Source organism: Cavia porcellus, unplaced genomic scaffold, assembly GCF_034190915.1.
Source record: "Cavia porcellus strain 051 isolate PalLab524CR breed Dunkin Hartley unplaced genomic scaffold, mCavPor4.1 scaffold_24, whole genome shotgun sequence".
Classification (NCBI taxonomy): domain Eukaryota; kingdom Metazoa; phylum Chordata; class Mammalia; order Rodentia; family Caviidae; genus Cavia; species Cavia porcellus.
The window spans coordinates 22,400,489-22,419,761 of NW_026947507.1; the positions used below are offsets into that span (position 1 = coordinate 22,400,489).

The following is a 19,273-nucleotide window of genomic DNA, read 5'->3' on the forward strand; positions in this document are numbered from 1 at the left end:
GCCAACAGGAGAGCTGAGGTTCGTTTACTTGATGCTATCAGCATTCCAAGAAAATGAAAGCAAGAATTTCAGGGCTTCTTGAGGACTCGAATCATATGACAACATTTATATCTCATTCTTTTGGTCAGAGGGTTTCACAAGAGTAGCCCAGCTCAGTGAGCAAGGAAATAGACAAACTTCCAGTTGGGAAATACTCTAAAGATTTGTGATCACATTTAATTCACCACATAACTTCTCAGAAAATGCTTGTATACTAATACACGTGAAGCATTTTAATTTCAGGGGACTCATGGATTGTTGACCTCAAGCTAGGAAAGTGAAAAGCCTCAGATCTAACTATGCATATGTTTAAATGAGACTACTAAAGCTCAAAGAGATGTAAGATTTGCATAAAGTCAACAAATATTTATTTAAAATAGGGATGGCCATCTAAGCATAACCTTCTGCCCACTCTTTTGGGGATACTGATATTGGGGGTACGGGGTCTTCACACTAAGCTATATTGCCCCTACTCCTCCCCCTACTTTTTAAAAATTTTGTGACAAGTCTCATGAAGTTGCCCAGGCTGGGTTTGAAGTTGCAATCCTCATTGCCTCATTGTTTTCCAAAGTGCGGAGATTATAAACATTTGTCACCACATCTGGCATTACCCACAACTCTCAGTGTCATGTCATTTCCACTATTTATAAATAAAATTCATCTTATTATTGCAGGAAGTGAATTTCAACAATTTAAAAGTCACAAGTCAACTACCAGATCAGGATAATTTAAATCAAATGTATGCAATAAAATATAAATACTTTTTAATTAACATACTCTCCACATATATCCAGATAGTAAAGTAGTCTGATTAAAATTAAAGATGAGGAATAAGTTATTTTATTAACTTGCAAATTGGTACAGTTGTGGACAGATTCCTAGGTTTAGTTATCTCATTTTACTCACAAGTATTTTCTATTTTTCAATTATTTGCCTGGAAAAATTGATTGCAACAAATAATTTATGATTGGCAGAGTTGTTCTCACTTTTAAAGCCACCTATTTAAAAAATCATACATTGATAAGAATAAGAAATCAGTTTATACTGATTTTGACTCACATAAAAACTAAGTAACATTACCCCTTCAAGTTTTTATTATTGTCTCATAAAGTACAGATAACTAAAGGAAAATTGATGTAATTTAGTTTAGATTATTTTTTTTTTTTTGCCAGTGGATGGCTTTTCATGAGAGAACTGCAGGTTTTGGTTACTTTAAGAAATTATTAGTATGATATATATATATATATATATATGTATATACACACACACATACACACACACACACACACACACACACACACACACACACACACCTGGGATTGAATTCACTACCTTGCATTTGCCAAATAGGCACTTACACCACTGGGCTAAAACACCTGCCTAGTATGTTAATTTTTTTGTATGATTTGGTAAATTGATCTAGTATAAACAGATAGAGAAGAAATAGGTGTGTGTGTGTGTGTGTGTGTGTGTGTGTGTGTTTGCTGGGTATTAAAAGCCTATTTCTTTGTTTGGTTTGTTTGTTTAATTTGTACCAGGGATTGAACTCAGGATCTTGCACTTCCTAGGCAGGTGCTTATGCCACTAAGCTACATCCCCAACAGTAATTAGTTCTGAAACATCTAATCTTCAGACATCATAAAGTCAAGGGTTTTTTAAAATAGTTTTTTTTATTAGTGCTGTGCTTTTGGGGGTTTGACCTCAGATCTCACACATGACAGGCAAATGCTGAAAGGTAAAGTTTTAAAAAACCCCTTTATCATAAAAATGTTCAAACACGCAGAGATGAAACACACAAACACACATGCAGCAATAAAAAAGAGCAAAAGAAACACATGTAACCCAGCAACTTTTATCCATAATTGTTAACATTTTACTATCTTTATCTACCTGTATTTTTCTTGTTAGATCATTTTAAAGTCTATCACCCTCTATGCACTCTGCCTGCATCTCCAAAGAACAAGGACACTAGTTTACATAATCAGGTTTCAATATAGTACACTAATAAATTAATAAAAATTACCTAATATTATGTGATCTAGTCCATACTAAAATTATTACCTTAATTTCATAGATTTTTTTTCCAAATTAGAATCCAATCAAGGAACATGTGTTAATCACTGTTAAGTCTTTAGTCTCTTTCTGTCTAGAATAACAAACCCCCCGTCTCACCACTTTTCCCATGTTACTGATTTTTTAAAGAAACCAGGCTTGCAAGCTAGTTGTCTTATCCCCTATTCTGAATTTGTGTGTGTGTGTGTGTGTGTGTGTGTGTGTGTGTGTGGTGTGTGTATGTGATAGAATCTTGCAACATAGTCCAGTTTGGCCTTGAACTTGCTATGTAGCCTACATAGGGCTTGAACTTGATATCTTATCTCAGCCTGGCATGTGCCACTATGCCCAGCTTTGGATTTTTAAAATAATTTTTCTACATGGTGGTTTAACTTGTTCCTCTATCTCATATAGCATGTATGTTGGAAGTCTTGGTTGGGTTCAGATTACTCATTTTGAAGAGTGCTTTCTGTATAAGGCTGCTTACTCTATAATACGTGACCTCAGTCTATTTGTTAGACTCTGAGTGATGCTCCTAGAGTGCACGGACTTGTGCACGGATGACTTGGTGGCCAGCTGGTGGCACTGTTGGAAAGTGGTAGAAACTTCAGGAGGTGGGGCTTAGCTGGAGGAAACAGGTCCCTAGGAGTGTGCCCTGGAAAGTACACTGAGACGATGGGTCCTTCCTCGTTCCCTCTGGCTACTATCAGGTGAGAAGTTTGCTTCATTACTCACTTCTGGCATGATGTTCTGTTGACTATAGGTCCAGAGCTATAAAGCCAAGTGGCCATGGACTGAAACCTCTGAAACCATGACTCAAAATAAACGATTTCTCCTTTAAATTGAATTATCTCATGTATTTTGTTATAGTAGCAGAGATGAAATTACTACAGATGTGAAGTTTGATTCTTCAGTTAAGGTGATGCAAACACAGCTGCTTTCATCAATTTGCTATCATCAGTGGGGTGATAAATTTGGTGCTATGCAAATATGCAGTTACCTAAAGTGAGGAGTTTTTTCTTCAATTTTTGAAAACATAACTGGGTTAGGTGTTTGGTGCATCCCTGTGATCTCAGCACTCTGAGAGCTGAGGCAAGAAGATCATGAGTTTTGGCAACTTAGTGATTCAGCAAAGCTGTGTCTCAAAAATTTTAAAAATTAAAAGGGCTGGGGCTATAGCTCAATGTGAAGGCCCTGAGTTCAATTCTCAGTACTGCCAAAGTTATAATAATAATAATAATAATAGTGATAATAAACTAAAAAATATAACTGATTGGCTGGTGCCGGGAACTGATCTCAGGGCCTCATGCATGCTAAGCATGCATTCTAATGTCATGAGCATTATCTCTATCACTGAACTGTACTGAGATATAAAATTTTGATAAAGAATTATATTCAGTTTTTCAAGACTTTCAAGCTGGATATGGTGACACATGCCTGCAGTCTCAGGAAGCCGAGGTGGAGGATTGCCTTGAGTTTGAGGCCAGCCTGGGCTACATAAGTGAGTTCAAGGCCAGCCTTCACTACATAGCAAGACCCTGTCTCAAAAAAACAACAAAAATAAAAACTTCTTCAAGATGGCATATATTCAGTCTAAAATCATGGAAACAAGCCAGTATCTACATTTGACCTTTAGGTAAGTATTTGTTTCAGCTCATACCTTTGTAATTTTGAGTACCACTCTGGTTTACGTAGTTATACACTCCTGACTAGTGAACTGAACGTTGGTTGACCTCATGAGCATTTTTTTTAATCCGTGCATTTTGATTTTATGATTATTACAGGCTGAGTTCAGAAACGAAGCAACATAGAGTGCCGCAGAATGGAACCAGATCAGGGAAGCACTCTGTGTGGTAAGAAACCAGACCTTGATGCAGGTAGTTGGCTACCAGACACTTGCTGTGAAATAATTATGTTGTACATTGAAACTGCAGTGCCCTCTCTTGAAACAATGTTTTTGTTTCCTTTTCTAACCAAGTCAAAGGCAAGAGTGAGAACATACCAGTCACCAAACATGGAGGTATCAAGCCTATTTAGGAAAAGAAATCATGCTAAAGTCTGTGTCTATTCGTTTTATTTCTTTATTTATTGCCTCACCCCATCTGTGATTCATTTGCCTTTCCTCATTCTCCATAATGGCTCCTGCAAAAGTATGAATCTTGAAGCATACAACATGGCTCTCACCCACTTCAAACATTGTTTAACATCTCATTTATTATTTGTACTGTGGTCTCACTTAAAAGCCAGTCTTATCGAGCTTACAGAGCACATACTTTTAATTCCCAGGGTGAAGAGGGAGGAGTAAAAAAGAACAAGAACAAACAAGCTAAACCAGGATATAGTCCCCGACGGAAATGCGAGGAAAACAAGAAAATTCAGAAGTCTTATAAACAGATAAAGTCTCTAGCTGCTAGAAGATTGGAGACTACCCAAACCTTGGTTTACCAGAGTACAGAAAAGTGATGAAGACCAGGACTAGTATTTTTTTTTTCCAGCAAGAGGTCAGTTACTTAAGGACCACATTCCCAGGGTAATACGGATTTATGTGAATAGTCCAGGGAACATGTATCTGTAGTAGCATATGCAAAATCAAGTGATGAGATTCTATACCAGCCACCAATTACACAAGATTATATTTAGAACTTGAAATTAACACTGGGGTAACTGTATTAACTAGATGTGAATGAATACAATCTATATTAAATAGGAACTACGTTTTCCCAATTAGATTACATTTTTAGGTACTAAAATCCTAGGTGCACAGAGGAGCCAAACCCTGTTAAAACCCAATTGGTTTTGATGAGTACATGAACCTTGCGTTAGACGATACAAAAGAAATTCATTCTAAAACAACTGGGTCGGATTATACTGAAAGAAGATAATATTACCCTGCTATAAAGTGTCTCCAACTAGAAATGAATTAAGACAGCAGTGAAGTGAGGAAATGGAGATTATGATAATATGTTTAAAAAGGCAAGCAATTAAGTGGTTTGCCCTGGGAGTATTTGTAAAACGTTTGTTCATATTGTTTTGACTACCCTTATGTTTTTACTTGAGGCCAATAAATGTAAGGTTGTTTTTATTAAAAAAATAAAGACAAACAAAAATAACACCATATGCTGAAATATCTCATGCCAGTAGCACATTTATATTTATTCAATCCACTTTCCTTTCTACACTTACAGCTAGAAAATCATCATGTGGGCTGTGCGGCTTTGAAAGAAAAGACCTTTCCAGTTCTTCACAGGTTGTGTGCTTTACTGATGCCCTCCACCCCAAAACATTTTGGGAATGACAGAAGACAACCTATCTCACAGAAAATAGAAGACAAGAGGGAAATTTTCTTGTTACTGGTAGGGATGGATAGTTTTTCACTTTTTCTAAGAAAGTTCTACATAACCTTTAGAAGAAGCTCCAAGCCAGGCGTGGTGGTGTGTGCTGGTAATCTCAGGATTTGGGAGACTGAGGCAAGAGGATTACATTTAACCTTGGATGGGAAAGTTTAGCATAAATCTGGGTTCAATTTTTTAAAATTAAAAAAAAAGTTGTTTTAAGCACAGCACTAGAAGTGTATATTATGGTTTCTATCTAGACTGTCCCATGCACTCCTAGGTAGGGCTTTGGGCATTACTGGATCATGAGTGTGCAGGACTGGATCACAGGTATGAGTAACTGGATTAGTCCATTGATTGGTTTAGCACAGTTCTGGGTGTGGATGATGGGAAGACGCACTCTGTGTGGGTGGCATCAACCAGTGTACTTTTAGCCTGAATGGAATAAAAAGGGAAATAAAGGAAGCTTGGGGCTTTCTGCCTGCCCTGCCATGGACTACTTCTCCTCCACCCTGCCAGGCTGCCTTGGAACCAGCTGACTACGGACAGAAACCTCTATGAACTGTGAGTACAATAAGCCTTTCCTCCTTTTACATGAGGAAGATGAGTATTTTGTTCCAGCAATGAGAAAGTAACTAAGACATAAATATAGCTCAATGCAAAGGTCCTGCGTTCAATTTCCAAAACCATTTCTCCTTCTCCCCACACAAACACAAAGCTCAAATTTTAACATCCAGCTGTTTTGGTCAATTAATTCCTCATCAATCTGTTTTTCAGCAAGATTTCTTCATTCTAGAAACTTCAGTGTGACATGATTCATGAGATAAGAAACGTAACAGACATTGAACCACAGTTTTCATCCAAAGGTAGCTTGACTGGAAGAGGCAAAGAGACAGTTTCCTAAGATGCCACTTTTTAATGTCCCATCTGGACAGACTTCTCTTACATGCAATATTGCGACTTTCAACTTAACATTCTGAAGGATTAGGCAGCCAGTTCCTCTCCTCTGTTCCAGGTAAAATAGCCCACAGGAAGCACATCCACTGGTGCTCACTGGAGTTGCTAATGATGAGAATTCTCAGACAAAGGGTGTGAGTGACCTCATACAAGATGAAAAATTACCACAGACTACTATAGAGGTCTGTAGTGTCTGGGTAGCCTCTGGAAAATTGGAAGAAATGTAACGATGGCTTTTTGTGTCAAACCAGAGACTCAGTGGGCAAGACAGTAAACTTCATGATACAATTAAAAATCTATTTAAGCTTTCTTTCAGTCTGTTTAGGTACTTTTCTTGTCTGTAATGTCACACGTGAATTCTGGGGTGGCTCACACAGAACCACGGCACTGGGGGGAGCTCGGCTGTTTCTGCATTATAACTCCATTTGGTGGACACTGCATTGCCCATCAACACGGGCTGTTCTGGTCACAAATTCAATCCTGTGATGTTCCCTTCAGTTCCTCTTTTTGTCACTTCCCTACTATTCTTGGGCACACAGGGATTTTTCTGCTTTTCTACCTACTGGGGCCTAAGATTTTGTGATGCTAAGACTTCAATAACCAAGACCTAATGCATAGCCGAATTTTCCCCCTTAAGAATCTCTCCTGTTCTCGAGGTGTACTCCAGAAAATTAGGTCCAAGTGCCTCCCCCTCCCCCTCTCCCTTCTGGCTGTTGTGAATGATTCTGCTGTGAACGTGGGCCCTGTTCAAGTTTTTACCTTCAATTCTTTTGTATCTATACCCAAGAGTAAAATTGGCGGGTCCTATGGTAATTGTATGCTTATTTGCTGTGCTAGTGTTTCATCATTATGACAAAATCTTTGAGAAAATCAATTTAAAGGAAGAAAAATGATTTCAGAGGTTTTAGTTCACAGTTACATATCTTGGTATTTTTTGGGTCTCTAAGAAGGCATAACATCGTGGAAGACAAAAGCTACTTACCTCATGGCACCCAGGAGAGGGAAAGGTGGGGTGGGGCACTGAGAGAGAAAGAACCAAGAAACTAAGAATGGACTGGGGATAAAACATACCTTCAGAGTCATGCCCTGAGGACCTACTCCCTCACCCGGGCTCTGCCTGCTGAAGTTTCCACTGTCTCCCAATGGCGCCACCAGCTGGGGATGAAGCCTTCAGCACGTGAGCCTTCAGGGAACATTTCAGATCCAAACTACCGTGGCTGTACTGCTTTTCACAGCCTTTCAGCTTCGATTCCCCCAGGAATGCAGAGATTCCACTGCCTCTCTATCTTTGCCCACCAGTGAGCTTGCTGTGCAGGACTGTTTCACTCTTTGCAGGAATTTAGCGTCCCTGGCCTCCCTGGCCCCTGCCACTGTCTGCAGGTGATATGGTAACATTTCCCAGTTGTTCTGCTACACGCCTCACCCTCCCACACATCGTCATGTGTCCCCTACAGACTCCATCCCCTCCCCTGGCTCTTCCTAATCTTTAAGGATTGTTTCTATAAACTCAAAATCCTATAAGAAAATCTTTATAAACTCAGAATTGTTAAAGAAAATCTGATCTCTCTCCTGTTGTCATATCCCTTTTTTGAATCACTATACCAGAAACGGCCTGGTTGAATAGAATCAAGTGGGCGGTAAGGGAAGGGTAGAGGGAGAAGGAGAGGAGAGGAGAGGAGAGGAGAGGAGAGGAGAGGAGAGGAGAGGAGAGGGAAGGGGAGAGGACAGGGGAAGGGAGGGGAGGGGAAGGGAGGGGAGGGGAGAGGGGAGAAATAAGTGCAGTGATGAACATAAGTCCTGCCTGGAATATTACACTACGCTAGTAATTTGTCTTTCACTGATTGCCACTTGTCACATCTCTGACTTTTCATGACTTTAGGTAACTCCAGTGGGAAACACAGAAGTTTGGTTAAATGATCATTAAGTGTCATCTTTTTTTTCAAATTTTATTTTGAAAGTATACAACAGAACAAGTCAGAATAAAGCCAACTAAGATCGTACAGTGAAATTGGTACAGAACTTCACAGCAGGTTACCGGGATAACAGTAATAGGTATCACAGTATATTTTGTTATCTTTATAATAGTTGTTCTTTCAATCACGTTTATCTAAATGAGATGAAATATAGAACACTATAGAACTTATCAAAACAGAATATTGAATAGAGCAGTACCATTAATTAGAAAAGAGCAAAACAGTAATAAAAATATTTGCCTTCAAAGAAATGGTAGAAGAAAGTCCCCCTTATTTTCTATGGTCAATCTGCCAGGAGATGCTCAGATTTCTGGTTCCCACTTGCTAATGGGCAGGGTGGAAAGGAGAAGGATGATAGGGGAAGTGGGATATTTGACTCTAGGCCATGTAGCAGTAGGTTCACTATTGCTAAGCAGGGAGGCAGGATGGTCATTTGTTTTCACAGCGTCCTCAGTTCCAACATGGCGTGGATCTCAGGAGACTCTGCTGGTTCTCCCCCTGGAAGGACTGCAGTCTGCCACCCTGCCTCCGCTTACCAGGGAGGGGAGGTCTAAGTGTCATCTTTTTTAAAACAGTGTGACTGTGATCCCTTTAGTATATACAGTGTATAATTAAAACAACAGTGCAATTGTGGTTACTAATCACTTAATTACAAGAATTCACATACAATTTGGAGGCATCAAGTCCTCCAAAGGTGTACATTTTTAAGTCTTTTCCCACTTCATTTATATTTATGTATCATTTCACTTTTTTTTTTTTTTGTACCAGAAATCAAAGTCAGGATCTTGTGCTTGTCAGGCAGGTGCTGTGCTGCTGAGCTATGTCCCTAGCCTTCTTTTAACTTTTCATAAGACTCTCATGTTCAAATCATGCACTTCCCCAAATGGTTCAGGGCCGAGGGGGGAGTGATTACTAACCACTTTCTGAACGTTTTTTTGTTTTTTGTTTTTTGTTTTTTTTTTGTCTTTTTCATTTTTATCAGTACCAGGGATCAAACTCACGACTGCCTACTTGCGAGGCAGGCGCTTATGCGGCTGAGCTAAATCCCCAGCCCCTACTAACCACTTTCTAACCAAGTGATGCAAACCCTATGAATCTGCCTCCTCAACCACAGACCTCTAGATTTACATGGGGCTTCAGTTTCTGATTAAATAATGCTTACATTAATTTTTTTTCTGACAGTCTCACTACGTAGTTGAGGCTGGCCTTAAACTCATTGTAAGCCTTCTGCCTCAGTTTCCCAAGTGCAAGGGTTACAGGTGTGCACCACCATGCCTGGATTTAAAATAATTTTTTTCTTAACAGAAAAATAAAGATGAAATCAAAAGGTGCCTTCTGATTGGTTAGAACAATGGCAGTCATGTCTCTTCCCATTTCTATGTTGGGTGAATCTTAACAGTAGGTAGACAGCTTAAAAGATTATAACCTGGCAGAAGGCATCACATGGGACGAGAATTGGAGAGTAGGACAACTCAGGCCTCTGTTCCTCTTCTTATAAATCCATCATGAGACCCCATCCAAGTGACCCCATCTAACCCTAAATATCTCCAGTATCTCTCAATAACCCTACCTCCCAATCCTAACATACAAATTTGAGGATTAAGTTTCCAACACACTTTCAGGAGACACATACAAATCATAGTCCCTGTCTCCAAACGTTCTACAGCCACCATACTTGGATTTATAGTAGAAATGCAATTCTTTGCATGTCCGTTTATCAGCAGTCATTTAGTTATACAATTGAATCTCAGCTGGTGTGATGGTTAATTTAAATGTGTCGGCTTGACTGGTCACAGGGTTCCCAAACACTGGATGTGACATCGTTCTGGGTGTGGCTGTGAGGGTCTTTCTGGAGCAGCTCCTGCTGAGCTAGTAGAGTGGGTAAAGACTGTAGGTGGGCCTCAGCCGGTCCCCTGAAGGCCCTGCTAGAGCAAAAACACTGCCTCATCCTCCAGTAAGAGGCAATTCCTCCTGCTTTGGGGCTGGGGTATCAGGTCTCCTCAGCTCAAACAAAAACATCTGCTCTTTTCAGGTATTGAGCCTGCTGCTTCGTGAGCTGTCCTGGCTTTGAAACTCAGACTAACAACATCTGCTCTCCTGACTGAGGATCTTGGGACTTCTCAGCCTCCATCATCGCATGGGCCAATTCCTAATAAGTAAATCCATTTCCATATTGGTTCTTTTTCTCCAGAGAACTCTAACTAATACACCTGGTGAAAGGAAACCTAATGTTGTCGAGTTTAACTATGAAATATCACAAAGCTTCATGTATTTGTAAAAGTAATCCTGCTACAGTTGAGGTATTGATGATATAGCTGATTAAAGGAATTAACTTACTGAAAAGTAAAAGGCACAAAAATACCACCTGCCTGTGATAAATTTTCACCCATAGCCACATAGTAAATACTGAATTTTGTGTTTCTTTTTAAAGCATAGAATCTCCCATGATACAGATACTGACTACCAGCCTTCAGGTCTGTGCACCAGTTAAAGGAGAAACTAGTCAAGAAAGGGGAGAAAGCCAGATAATAAGCGGTCAGCATGATTCTTGCTTTCAAAACTCATTTCCCCCCTATTAACTTCAGGATTTGGTCCTCTGATGTGGCTGGATCTGCTCACAGACCACCAGAGTGTTCATTTGACCAGGAAATTTAACATAAGAACTAGTTTCCCTAAACATTTCTTTTACTCTGAAATGATTATTTTAAAATTTTTTATTGGATTAAATGCTTATTTAAACCAGGCATGCTAGCTCACACCTGTAATCCCAGCACTTGGGAGACTGATGCAGGGGGATCTTTTCAAGTTCAAGGCCAGCCTGGTATCACAGGGAACCCTGTGATAAAGTGACCTATGCAACAGCCTGAACTGCATAGGGAGAACCTGTCTCAAAAACAAAACAATTGCTTATTTAAAGATGATACTGGAGGAGGTGGGGAGGTTGGTGAGTGACCTAAGGATCTAGGAGTAGTGGATTTAAAAAATTTGGTGTGAGCAGAATTACCAAGTTTCTTTTAATTAAAAAATGATATTTTCCATGTACACTTCTTTCTGTTTTCTCATTATTATTATTATTATTATTATTATTATTATTATTATTTTGGTAGGACCTCATGCTGTCAAGGCAGGTGCCCCGCCACTGTGCTAAATCCCAGGCTCTTATACATTTTTCTAAGTACTTAATTTTTACAGTCAAAAATTAATGGAACTTTCTTATTTCATCTTAACTCATATGACTTGATCACTAGGGAAAATACATTTAAAGCCTTTTGTTCACAAGGTATTTTTAAAAATGTATCCTAGAATCTATTGATATTTCATGAGACATTAATTTTAGCCACCTTTTGATACTGAATTGTGGACATATCTGATTTCTAAAAACTATTCAATAAAATTATATTCCAGTGTAAATAAGATGATTGTACTTCTAAAAATTCCTACAAGGTTAAAAAATAACAAATTAAGGTCCTTAGGTTAGATAATTTCATTGAGCCGTAACTATATTAAAAAGAAATAGAGAGAAAAGTAATTTGGCTTTTTTAATGTTATATAAAACAAAAACTTAGTTTACTAAACAAATGTCCTTACAGAGTCCATTTGAAACAAAAAATGGTAAATCTATTTTGGGCTTCATTATTTAATTTGTTTCTATGGGAGGATAATTTGTTTTTTCACAGTCATTATGATCATAAGCTCAATGAAAGACTATTCAGCAAATCCATATGACTGAACACCAGGCTGCCTGTGCGCTGATCTCAGCTATTTAGATTCTAAGCTACATGAAGGAGAGATAATGCTTCCTTAATCTGAGATCCCTCAACCCCCATCTGACTTGCCTGAAGGGTTGCATGTAACAGGGACCCAAGTGAAAGTTTCTGTACCATTTAAAAGACTTGTTTCCTTCTGTTCTTTTTAACATCTTATGCTATCTAGTAAACATATTTTGACATGATTACCAGTGATACCTGAAAGCAAATTAAAAAACCCAAAAATTCAGGGAGAGAAAGAGACAGGAATCAGGCAGACAACTACCATGACCTGTGCCCTGTCCACAGCTATTTCTGTCTGAGTTCTCTAACCTGAGCTAGGGATGCGCTGGTTCCCAGCAGAAGGGAGAGGTCTCTGGCATCCTCTCTCCCTGGAGAGCATGGTGTGTGCGCACACATTCGGAGCCTGAGTGGCTCTGAGGCAGAGGTCTGTGGTAGTATGTGCCTCTCATAGTGGGATAGTGAAGTTAAGCCACAGTACCGACATGGTGTAGCCACAGTACTGACTTGGTGTAGCCACAAACCTTGAAGGAGCTGGAGAGTAACGCTTCCCTTTGATTTACCCAAATCCTCTTTTATGGAGAACCTATAAGTGGGGAGACAGTTTCTTCTCAGTTTGTGATGGTTGTTGCATTGGTGTTGGATGCTCAGGGAAGATTTTAGCCAATAAAAATTCTGTAGACAACAGTTTCCTTCCAACTGGTAGAAAACTACTGTTTGCATCTTCAATTTATCTAATTCCCCCAAATCCTAATTCCAATAGGGAATTTATACAATTTGATTCCTAACAAAGCAAAATCATGAATATATCAAATTTGGCATCTTACCAATTTAATGGATTCCTAATATTTTTAAATAGCATATATCATTTCAATACTTTATAAAATTGTTGGGGGATAAATTGGCCGAGTCTCTATTTTCTTTAAAAAAATTCATAACAAAGAAGTACTTTGCATTTACTTTATATTAGTTTTACTTTTAGGACAAAATTATATTGACTGAATTCTTAAAGTATTTGATTAATTACAGAAAAAAAAATGTATTAGAAAACTTTTCTTTGTCCTTTTTCCCTCTGGACGGTTCCTGAGATTTTTATTACTTACTATTAAAGGACTTAATTTATTTTTCATGGCCCATCACCAATAACCAAGATAGTATCCAGTTTCCTAATTCTGAACTCTGCCTTGAGTAACTTCCAAACTAAATAAAATGAAAGTGTCTGAGGCAGTTTGTGTTTATACACGGTGGCAAAGTTTACTTTGAGCAACATGGATCAATGCTCTGAGAACACTTCCGCATCTGCTCAGGCTGCTTCTGAGCTCGCTTCCGATGCCCCGGGCAGAGGCTTGGACCAAGCGTGAGTTTTCAGGGCTGAGCAAAGCAAGGGGCTGCAGACACAAAGGGGCTAAGGCTCGGTTTCATAGTTAATGGTCGCCCCACAATAAGCTCCTACAGCATGATGCACTGTGTCTCTAGAGGAAAAAAGTGTTTTTTTTTTTTTCTCAGTGGATTTCAAAAGAATGAAGTCACTTGTTGTGTCACTGATGTGCACGACTCCACTGTGCAAGGGCGTTGTTCTGATGCCATCGATTGCAAAAAGGATAGTGCAATCGCATACTTCAAAAGCGTTCTGAATCTCAGTCTCCTCCTTGTAAGCAAGTGTGGGAGAGAGATTAGGATGGAGCATGCTCTCTGGGTCATCTCTGAGAATGAACCCCTAGCAGGGTCAGGGGACAGTCTTTCTCACTTCCTTTGAATATCAGTGTTGTCTAGTGTCCCCTATATGCCTGGTACACAGTGAACATTCAGAAAGGATTTCACCAGTGAATGGGTAACCCGGTGTATTTTATAGACTAAACCAGGCTAAATATGCAGGGAACCAGTGTTTGGCTTAATACCTAGACATCATTCTGTCAATATTTTCCAATAAGTCTATTTTTCCAAATGTTTTTTCCATTCTGGTCAGATTAGTTGTAGAAAATTTCCTTATTCCCCTGATGCTCTTATAATTTTAAAAAGCATATTCTTTTTTAGATCATTTCAAAATGTTTTTCACTGAGCCCCAAATTTGGCTATTTTGCATGACTTAATGTGATACACATAATTGAAACATCAGAGCACATGTAGCTTTCTATTATTTTATTTATTTATCTATTTATTTTGTATTTTTGAAAGAGGGTCTTGCTTCGCAGTTCAGGCTGGCCCTGAACTCATTTTGTAACCTAGGCTGGCCTTGAACTTGCAGCAATCCTCCTGCATCAGTCTCCCTAATGCTGTGATTACAGGCATGCACCATCACATCTGGTTCATAGCTTTCAAAGTTCAGGTGAAACGGGGTTGAAACAGATTTAGTCAAGCAGAGATACTAAGCCTCAGAGGACCATTTACCGTGACTGTTCCAGGGCTAATATTCAGCTCCATCTGGGAGGGGTTATGAGACTTACAGGCAAACGTCCAAGTTATCATCTTTTTAAAATTGTTTGGCAAAGTTCTTCCAAAACAATCCAAGACAAAAATCTGGTCTTGGGTGACTAGTGATTTTTGTCAACAAGTTCAGTCTTTTCTATACTCTCCATGGTCCTATGAATGCAAAAGACAACAGTTAATACGCCAAGATCACTGTTTTGTTCCTCTGAATATTCATCTCCCTGGTGAATTCATTTGGTTTTAATCTAGTCCATCAAGTAGTTATTTAGATTAAATTCTATTAATTCTTCCCCCCTACTCTTAAAAATTAATTATACCGATTAGTAAGCTTCATTTGGGCAGTTTAGTATGTGCACATATCACATCTTGATCATTTTTACCCCACCACCACCCTTGCCCCCCACTCTCCCAGTTTCTCATTTTTGAGAGGGATTTTTTTGTTTGTTGATTGGTTTGTTGGTTTTGTTTGTTTGTTTGTTTGTTTGTTTGTTTTTTTGGTGCTGGGAATCTAACTCAGGACCTTGCGCTTGACAGGCAGGCACTTGTGCCGCTGAGCTATATCCTGGGCCTTTTGGTAGGGTTTTAAGGCATATATTTTGCTGGTATCCATTTCCCCATACCTGCTCCCACCCTATTCCGCTCCCTCTTACTCTCTTCCTCTTGTCTAATAACAGTCTCCTTTCTACTTTCTCTCTGTCTGTTTTAGATTCCACCTCTTAGGGAGAACACGTGACATTCATCTGAGTCTGGCTTATTTTTCTCAACATGACATTCTCCAGGTCCGTCCATTCTTCTTGCATACGATAGAGTTGGTTCGCCCTTTTCACTGAGTAACATTGCATTGTGTAAATATTCTTTTCTTTATCCATTCATCGGTTGATGGATACCTATATCTTGATCTTGGTAATGTGGCTTGTGGTATCTCTAAGGCATGCAGATGTTAACATACCAAGGAGTGTCATAGCTAGTTCAAATGGTAAGTTCTATTTTTAATTTTTTGAAGAATCTCTATGTTGATCTCCATACTATTTACATTTCAAGCAGCAGTAAAGAAAGGTTCCTTTCTCACTGCATCCTTACCAGAATTTATTATCATTTGCATTGTTGATCATGGCCATTTGACTAGGTTGAGATGGAATTTCAGTGTACTTTTGATTTTTGTTTCCCTCATGGCTAAAGATGAATATTTTCTCATATACCTCTTGGTCATTTGTACATCTTTCAAAGGTGTCTGCTCAATAAATTTATGTGCCCATTTGTAGGGTGGGCTGTTTAATTTCATTTTTGGGGGGAGATTTTTTTTTTTAGTTTTTTTCTGTATTCTAGATATTCATTCTATGTGAGAAGAGTAGCTGGTGCAGATTTTCCCATTCTATAGGCTACCTCTTCACTCTGTTAGTTGTCTCCCTTGCTGTACAGAAACTTTTTAATTTGATACAGGCCCATTTGTTAAGCTTTGCTGTTTTTTCTATCCTGCTGGAATCTCCCATTTCAAAGTTTCAACGCTTATTCCTTGCTCTTAGTTCATTTTGTAATGGTTGGTGTACAGGGTGAGAGAGGGGGACCTAGCTTCAGTCTTTTACAAGTGAATTATCCCATTTTTCTAGCATCATTTATGAAAGAAGTGTTTTTTCTCCACCAGACATTTTTGACTCCTTTGTCTAGAATCAGACCGTGTAGTTGTGTGGGTTTGTTTCTGTGTCCACTATTCAGTTCCACTGGTCTATTATCTTTTTGAACCTCTGCCATGCTCTTACTATAGCTTTGTAGTATAGTTTGAATCAGGTATATTGATGCCTCCAGCCTTGCTCCTCTTTTTAGCTATCCTGAGTCTTTTTTGCTTCTATATGAAGTTTAAAATATTTTTTCTACTTCTGTAAAGAATGGTATTCTAATGTGAAGTGCATTGAATCTGTAGATCAGTTTTGTTAATACAGTCTTTTGACCATATTGGTTCTACCAACCCATGAACCTGGGAGATTTTTCCATCTTCTGATATCATCTTTAATTTTTTTTTTTTTTTTTTTTTGTGCCAGGGATCGAACTCATCACCTCACATTTGCCAAGCAGGAACTTATGCCACTGAGCTAAACCCCCAGCCCTAATTTCTGTATTCAGTGTTCTGAATTTTTCACTGTAGAGGTTTTTCACCTCCTAAGTTAGATTAATCCCTAGGTATTTTATTTTAATGGGAGCTTTTTCCCCCATGAACTAAGTCTATTACTGGTGAAGAGTGAAATTGTTGTTCCTTTAAATGTTGACCTTATATCCTGCTGTACTGCTGAATTTCTTTACCAGTTCTAAAGTCTTTTGGTAGAGTCTTTAGTATCTTTTTAATATAGAATCATATTACCTACAAAGACAATTTTACTTCATCCTCTCCTACTTATATCCCTTTTATTTTTTCCCTTACCTAATTACTGTAACTCAAATTTCAAGAAATATGGTGAATAAGACTCCAAGAGTAGATATCCCTGATTTGTTCCTGAAAATTCCAGTATTTCTATTTGCAGAATGTAAAGAATGTCTAGACTTTAGATAAGTGTCAAAAAATTAGATTGTGTGATTCTTCCCTGCAAGAGGGAAATACCTTTTTCCAAAACACTAGTTACTCATATTCAAAGAAGAAAAGGATAGAAAAAATTAACATGACAAATTAAGAAAAATACATTTTGTAAAAAAGTTATTGTCTGAATTGGTTGAATATTATATGCTTATTAATCCAGACAAAATGGAAAATTCCTGGGGGGGGGCATGATGGCATATGCCTGAAATCACAGCACTCTGAGAGGCTGAGGCAAAAGGATTGCAAGCTTAAACTCAATGTGGCTAATGTGCCAACTTACCAAGACCCTGTACAAAAATAAAAAATAAAAAAAGTGGGGATGTAGTTCCATGAGAAGGCCCTGGATTTAATCACACACAAAAAAGCCATGAAAGAGAGAAAGAAAGAAAGAAAGAAAGAAAGAAAGAAAGAAAGAAAGAAAGAAAGAAAGAAAGAAAGAGAGAGAGAGAGAGAAAGAAAGAAAGAAAGAAAGAAAGAAAGAAAGAAAGAAAAGAAAGAAAGAAAATTCCTAACTTCTTACTCTTCAAGTTTAGAAACATTTGCCCCCCACCCCACTAATGTTAGGACCAAATTGGCGAGACAAGGAGAATGAATAGCTGATCACATCTAGAAACAGAAGAAATAGGTTTATAACCACATTCACTTTTCCCTATGAGCAAACATGGGTAAGGTGTCTACATTGTTTATTGAATCAAGTAGAATATTGGCATGTTTTATTTTAAGTGAAGTAAGTGAGCATAACATTTCACAACTATAAAATTTGACATTTTAAGAATGATGTAATGTTCAAATTGATATCCAATTTCAACATTCACTAGCCTTATCCAGCATTTGAGTATTAAATGCATTACTTTGTCAAATATTACTTGACTGAAAAGCTAACTTCTCGTCCACTTGTTTAAAATGCAGGACTAGGAAAAGAGACTGAATTAAGTATTGGATTTTTTTCTTCAAGTCTGTGTCAAATATTATGAGGCCTTATTATTTCTTTTCCATTCCCCCTGAGCGATTCTCTTGTACTAAACCCAGCATTGCCTTCTGATTAGAATCTTGGTCAAGGCCAACACTATGTTGGTTTCGGAACTCTGTGTAAAGGTCCAATCCTTTTTCTTTGATTTGATTGCATCTCTGCAGCTGGAAAAATGAAGTAGACAGAAATGAAAAGTCTTGGAAGTTTTCACTCTCCTAGAGTGAACAATTGTTTGTTGGGAATTGTTCACTTGGATTCTCTTCCTGGGATGGAATGTTACATATTCCAGCTGACACATTCGAGGCAAGAAAATACATCATGATTAATTTGACAAATGACCCTAAACCCAGCACTGCTGCTTGGGAATTTTCCTTTCTAGTGCTTTGTTTATGACAAGTTTATGTACCAAATTTAAGAAAACGAAAGAAAGAATGAAAAGAAAAAGAAATTTGTTTCATTTGACCACAAGTGTGAGCACTTTGAAGTTTTACAGTATTTTTCTTTTTAAACCTGTCTCCCCCTTTCATTCTCTTTTAAACTACAGATTGACCATTTCAGCCATAAATGTTCTTTAAACTAGAGGGAAATGGGCTTGAATCTAAACTACTGCCAAGTCTCCTCTATTGCTGGTAATTTTCCTCCGTTGAAAAGAAGGTTTGGAGGAAAAAAATAAATGACACTCCTTTCACAGCTAGGAGGGCAGATGATTCACCCATGCATCAACAAGTAAAATCAGGACTCTGTGTGCTTACACACATGTACATACATGTACTCATGCACACACAAATTGTTATGCATTATGAATATACTATATCATATATATATAAAACTTTGGCATTTTGACCAACTTGTGTACTCTAGAGACTTTAAATGCATTCACATTATTAGACAACATACATAATTATCCATTTCCAGAACTTTTTGATTTTATCAAATTGAAACTATATATTCATTAAATAATAACTACCTTGTTAAATAATAACAGCCGCTGGCAACTACCATTCAATTTTCTGTCGTTTGGAATTTGACTGTTCTAGGGCTTTCATATAAGTTGTATACTATTTGTCCTTTTGTTAAGGCTTAACTTACCATGACAGGTTCAAGATACACCCAGGTCAAAGCACTGCCATAATTCCATTTTGTGCAAAGTTAAATATTTCATTTTATGTACAAGTAAGGTAGCATGCTTT

At 38.2% G+C, this 19,273-nt stretch overlaps 1 long non-coding RNA gene across 4 annotated transcripts in view; it reads left to right on the plus strand.

The window, feature by feature from the left end:
• The window catches only part of LOC101787926 (uncharacterized), a 46,262-nt gene that overhangs the window by 15,182 nt on the left and 11,807 nt on the right, over positions 1 to 19,273 (plus strand). The window contains exons 3-11 of one of the 4 annotated variants that reach the window (XR_010042607.1): positions 3,491 to 3,727; positions 3,876 to 3,968; positions 4,070 to 4,111; positions 4,378 to 4,592; positions 5,277 to 5,444; positions 5,943 to 5,987; positions 8,339 to 8,432; positions 10,386 to 10,509; positions 10,785 to 15,326. This is a non-coding gene — a long non-coding RNA (uncharacterized LOC101787926). Of the gene's footprint in view, positions 1 to 3,490; positions 3,728 to 3,875; positions 3,969 to 4,069; positions 4,112 to 4,377; positions 4,593 to 5,276; positions 6,439 to 8,338; positions 8,433 to 10,385; positions 10,510 to 10,784; positions 15,327 to 19,273 lie in introns of all 4 variants that reach the window. The other 3 variants (XR_010042606.1, XR_010042605.1, XR_010042604.1) reach the window with 3 other exon arrangements.